The 6,000-nt window shown below is 35.0% G+C and overlaps 1 long non-coding RNA gene across 2 annotated transcripts; it reads right to left on the bottom strand.

Moving 5' to 3' along the window:
* Positions 1-503: 503 nt before the first annotated feature.
* LOC110928007 lies at positions 504-2,219 on the bottom strand. Of its 2 annotated transcripts, none has more exons than XR_002586068.2 (3): positions 2,082-2,219; positions 1,370-1,457; positions 504-860 (listed from the first exon to the last, which is right to left on the bottom strand). It is a non-coding gene; the product is annotated as an uncharacterized LOC110928007 (long non-coding RNA). The 2 variants fall into 2 exon arrangements; XR_002586069.2 differs by having other exon boundaries at positions 504-662.
* Positions 2,220-6,000: the final 3,781 nt, after the last annotated feature.

The following is a 6,000-nucleotide window of genomic DNA, read 5'->3' as shown; positions in this document are numbered from 1 at the left end:
TATTATATTATTTATTACACCCCTGCAATCGAAACGAGAGGAGGCCGGATGCTGAGACTAGATCTGAAATCATCGAAAAGAACTCTTGGTAGACCTTTGGTGAAAATTTTTGCGATCTGATAACGAGCCGGGATATGAAGGACGCGAACTACCCCTCGTTTCACCAACTCTCGAACAAAGTGAATATCCACTCGATATGTTTCGTTCGTTGATGTTGAACGGGATTCCCATATAAGTAGATGGCACTAATGTTGTCACAATACACCAAGTTGGCTGCTTTAACCGGTCACTGTAACTCCAATAAATGATTACGAATCCAAAAAATTCAGCAACCACGTTTGCTACACCTCGGTATTCTGCCGTAGCACTAGAACACGAGAGATTATCGCCTGGTGTTTTGTAACGCCCTAAAACGCTTTAACCAAAAGTTGCAGCGGAATTACGAACTTAAAAATTTTCTTTCATCATATTCATTCTAACATACTTAGAATTACATTAAATCATTCTTTTACATTAAATACATTAATGCTTTCTAAAAATTTATAAAAATCGGACATACTACTATTAATTTTCGTGACCATTCACCCACATGTACAATCCATCTCTTGACTCGATCTTCAACCTTTTTCACTTCATGACGAGAATCCACCGTTCTGTACAACCTGCAGACACCACGTACAATCACATCATTAGCAACCGGTGTCATCATATATAAAATTTAAACATGGATAATTAGGCATTAACATATCGTGCTTTCGCTTATGTTAGTCCATTCATCCATCCGTTCGGTCCACCCGCATTGGATTTCGGCGCCTACCTTCAACTTCCAACACTAGTATACCTGCATTCCTTATTTCATTCTAAATAGGAAAACGGTTAGCATCATTAGATTTCATTCGTACGAACATATCCATGTATATGCATAACAAGTCTCACTCATTTGTACATATAACTAAATTCCAATTCATGCATACATACCCTTTCTAATTGTATATGTGCTTACAACTTACATTCTACACAATATTACTTACAATCCTAAACACACACGTCTATACATGTAATTTGCATACACGTAATTCTCCCTACTTACGAGTTTATAGTCATACTCTCCTATGATTCCCAATTGCTTACTTACAAACTAACCCATACCTACGCGTATAACTACTTATTTCATCTTTATGCATAATACCATCATGTAAGCTTCTTTCTTACCTATACTTAATAGAAACTATTTCTTAATCATTTTCGACACATTTACCGTAAACTTACCTTATCACTTCCATTGTATCATACTTTCCCACATGATTCACAATAATCATTATACTACAATACATTTTACATCCAAAGTGTAAGTTCGGGATTCACTTACCTTACGCGCCCGTATTTGCGTTCGCTTATTTGATTGAGTCTTCGTAGCCCGTTAGCCTTCAACGCTCCCATCCATCTTGACATGATTCCTATACACTCATGTCATTACATTCACATTCTTATTAGCATATATGCTTATACTTATGAACAACCATATCAAATTCACATCTAACACACGACCTACACAAAGCATACTCAACATCATTAATTCATTTAAACAAGCATAAAGCATACTCGACATCATCCCTACATAATCTTCACATGAACTATATATGTTTACCAATTACTTGCATACAATTTCACTTATTATTGCCTTTTAGACATTTCATCAAACACTTGGCGTGCGTACTACTTCCTAAGCATAATGTACAAGTGTTTTAAGCATGTTCTTCCTTATTTCATCTTATGAACTATCACATTCAAACAAAATCTCATAATCATAAATTTCACTTCAAGTTTAACTATCTAAGTCTATCATACAACACCTTATACAACACAAGATTACACTATAACATCTTCAAGTTCATCATGATCATCATCTTCACACTCATGCAATGGGTTTCATTCTAAATCACCCAATTACTTGAAATTATTCATAACACAAGTTCTATTTGGTGTTTCTAACACCTCTACATGCTTAATTTCATACAATTTCATGGATTGATCATAACCCACTTCAAACAAGATCACCAAATCTAAGTTTTAAGACATACCTTATGATCCCCTTGTGGAGGTGATCGTTAATTCATGTTCGGTTGTGAATTTGGGCTTCGTTTAGCCTTTCAATTTGGAGATTTTGATGAAGTTTAGGGTTTTGGCTCCATGGGAGCTTTCCCTGCTCGTTCATGAACACACACACGGTGTGTGTGTATGTGTGTGTTGTTTTTTTTTCTTTTAACACAACAACTTTCAAGTTGTTCACTTTGGTCCCTCATGTTTCGTTTTAATTAAATAAGGCTTCAACTCTTCTCTTACTACTAATGAGACCAATAATCAACTAGGTTAATTATTCCTAGTAAATCCTCATTTTTCAGGTTAACTTTTCTCATTAACGGTACCTTACCCGTTTCTTAATAGTAACCGGGTCTAAATTACCAAACCCGTTTTTGGGGTGTTACATGTTTGGATGACCAAGATAGCAAGTTTGGACCATAGTAGACACAATAACCAGATCTTGACCTTTGAATGTCTATAGATGAGCTTAGAGTGAGGCCATATGAAGAGGTCCCCTAAAACGTTGTTTAATTCTTATTTGTCAAAATCATCAAGTCAGCAAGGCTAGTCCCGAACCTAGGCAACCTATAAATAGACTGCTTCCCTTACGGACCGTAAGGGATATGGCTTACGGTCCGTAAGCCTGCCAAATTTTGTGTATAAATAGCAGACATTGGCACTTGCTTTCTGTCTTTGAAACGACGAAGAAATTCGTTGAAATCGCTGAGTTATAATAGAATCAGTCCACAACACACACTAATTCACGAAGTGCTGCTACGATGCCGGGTATTAACTCGATCGCTGTTCAATTCTTTTCTTTTCGTCAGCTTTTATTTTTGTAAATAATAGCTCGGGATTTTACCCTCTGAATCCCTAAACTCTGCCCGTTATTAGGGTAATAACTCTAATCACTGGTACGATACTCTATCCGATCGACTGAAACTATCCGACGGGATGTTTAAGTGCTATCCTTTGTCATTAGTCGTGATTCCGACAGGATGTTTAAGTACCACCCGAACTCGGGGAATACTCTGTCATTCGTTGTGAATCCGATGGATGTTTAAGTGATTACACTTTGTCATTCGTTATGAAGGTTTTATCTCGTGATTATCGTTAAAGTTGAATTGAGTTAATACACTAATACGAGTTCTTGTGTCTAGAAATTAGAACTCATAATCAGGAAGCTGTTAAACTAGTGTATCAAACTTAGCTATTAAAATAATTTAGTGGGTTAGAAAACTTAATAGCCACGACAACTTAACAGGAAAGGAAACTTAGTAAGCTAAGTAAGTTAATTAATCAGCTAGTCACGTTATTTAATCGGCTAAATAAATTACTTGATTAAACCATTAGGCTATACGGTATGGGGGTCGGCCCCGGCCCGTCGCGGGTCGGCGACGGTCCAAACACCGTGCCGCCCCCATACGTCCCCGTCTTCTCCGTCCGAAAATGGACGTTGGCGACGACGCAAAAACTGTGGTCCCCCCTTTAAAATATGACCGTTAATATAAAAAAAAAAATTAAATTTCTAAATTTGGAATAAAGCCAAACGGCTATAATATTAAATTATATAAATTAAACATCCATTTTCACTATCAAACACCAAATTAACCTCCACAATTCACCATTTTCTCCTATAATTTTTACACTCTCTTCCACTACACTCTCAACCTTCTTCCACATAATAATGATGATAAATGTCAAGAACGAACCCGAGCCGAAACGTTCGATGTTGAAAAAACTACAAAACGACATCATGAAAAAGCATCAAATTATTTAAGTTTATGTTTTTTTTATTAAGTCTTTTTTTTTAAGTTTATGTTTTTTTTTAATATTTATGTATTGTGTGTTTAATATTAATGAAAATATTTTATTAGTATATTTGTCAAATTTTAAAAAAATAAAATAATAAAAAAATAAAAAAAACATGGTGAGGACTATGACTAGGATCATCCTACCATGCCTTGTAGTTTTGGAGGATGCACCATCTTAGTGAGGATTGTGACGTGTCGCCTACGTGGCGGACCATCCTCCAAGGATGGTCCATCACCATACCATGTAGTCTTAGGATTAATTAATCGGTTAAGTAAGATTAATTAACCAGTTAATCAAGATTAATTAAGCTAATCAAGATTACTTAAGCTAATTTAATTTAAGCAAGATTTATTAAGCTAAGTAAGTTATTTAGTTAAATAATTAAGGAAACTTAATAGTTAAGAAAAACTAAATAAATAAAAGTAAAACTTAATAATTAAGAAATCTTCCTAGCTAAGAAAGGCATACTCCTTACCTATAAATAGGAACCTAGGATTTCATTCTTTGTTGCTCATTTCTTTCTTCTTTTCTCTATACGTTGGTGTTCTAACCAATAATCACCAAAGCGATGTCCTGTCCGATCGATTCAGGAACCATCTAACGAATGCCGAAGTGTTGTGCTTTGTGAATTTCGTTAAACGGAATCCAAAGTACTATACTTTGTGAGTTCATTAAATGGATACCAAAGTACTGTCTGAATAAGACTATACTTTGTGAAATTCGTTAAGGTTCGAATCTCGTGACTACCGTTAAGGTTTGATTTGGGTTTTACACAAATACGTATTCCATTCTGTTAAACTATATGTTTAACTACCAAAAATACTCCCAACTACACACTCACAATCAAACAAACTATTAAATCATCAGAAGATCCAGAATAATAAAGTGCATGCTTAATTATCGGAAGAAGTAGAATCAAGAAGCTTATTAACTCAATCTTGCATGCTTATAAAGTGAGTCATTCTCTTTTTATCAACTGTTTTACAATACTCCAAATTATTTTCAAAAGTTATAATTACAGGGACTAAGTCGTGGATATCTTGAATTACTGGTTAGTGGGGTATTGTGCACATTACTAATTTTCTCCCAGTTAGGTTCATTGACCTACTAGGGATAATCATCACTATTTGGGTTCATTGACCTAATAGTGGTATGACCATCGTCACCATTGTGACTTGTCACCATTGTGACAGAGCGCCAGATAAAAATAAGATATGAACCATTGTAATCGCTCTTATGCTGTAATTTATAACTAAGGGTCATTTCATAAAACCTGAATGAACTCACTCAGTATTTCCCGCTGACAAAACCTTTTTAAAACGCGTTTCAGGTAATTACAGTAGATTGGAGTAAGAATTGGATCCAGCACTGAAGGACTTCAAGAAGTGGCTTATTTTATTAATTAAATCAACTTAAGAAATATTGTTTTTGGGTTTATCCCGTATTAAAAGCTACCTTTGTAAAACATGGAATTTATTCCATCTATTTAAATAAAATCCGGTGTTTCTAAACTCTGATATTTTTCCTAACTCACGGTCCTGATGAAATTTCCGCTGCAATGTTTTTCAAAATAATCACCGGTACCACTTGACTGCTCGCGGCTTCCGATTCCGGCCAGGATGGGGTCAGGGGTCGTGACAGAAGGTGGTATCAGAGCCACTGCTTTAAGCCTATAAGTGTTGTGATAATAATACTTAAGCTTAAATAAAAAGAGTTAGGAGATTACTGTTAAATGGTAGCACAGCCGATAGCAGTTAGACTTGAACATAAGAAAAGATGCCTTAGTATAAGCTAAGCCACTTGTTTACGCAATTAGGTGTTATAATAATACCTAAGTTTAAACGAGAATTAGAAACTTAATATTATCTGATAAACACTCTGAATGATATTTAGACTTGAACTTAAGAATTTTGCCTTAATATAAGCTTCAAGATAAAATTACTTATATAAGTATAATGTAATGGATAGTGGTATGCTATAAGAATGACGGTTAGCAGGTAATAGCACTTAATTGCTATTAATTCTTGCTTATTGATATTACTTGGTTTTGAATAAAGATATGTTATGGAAATATAAATTTCCTTGATTCTAAATAAAAGCCCT

The sequence above is a fragment of the Helianthus annuus genome, chromosome 3 (assembly GCF_002127325.2).
Source record: "Helianthus annuus cultivar XRQ/B chromosome 3, HanXRQr2.0-SUNRISE, whole genome shotgun sequence".
Lineage (NCBI taxonomy): Eukaryota > Viridiplantae > Streptophyta > Magnoliopsida > Asterales > Asteraceae > Helianthus > Helianthus annuus.
This window is presented reverse-complemented; position numbering and strand designations above follow the sequence as displayed.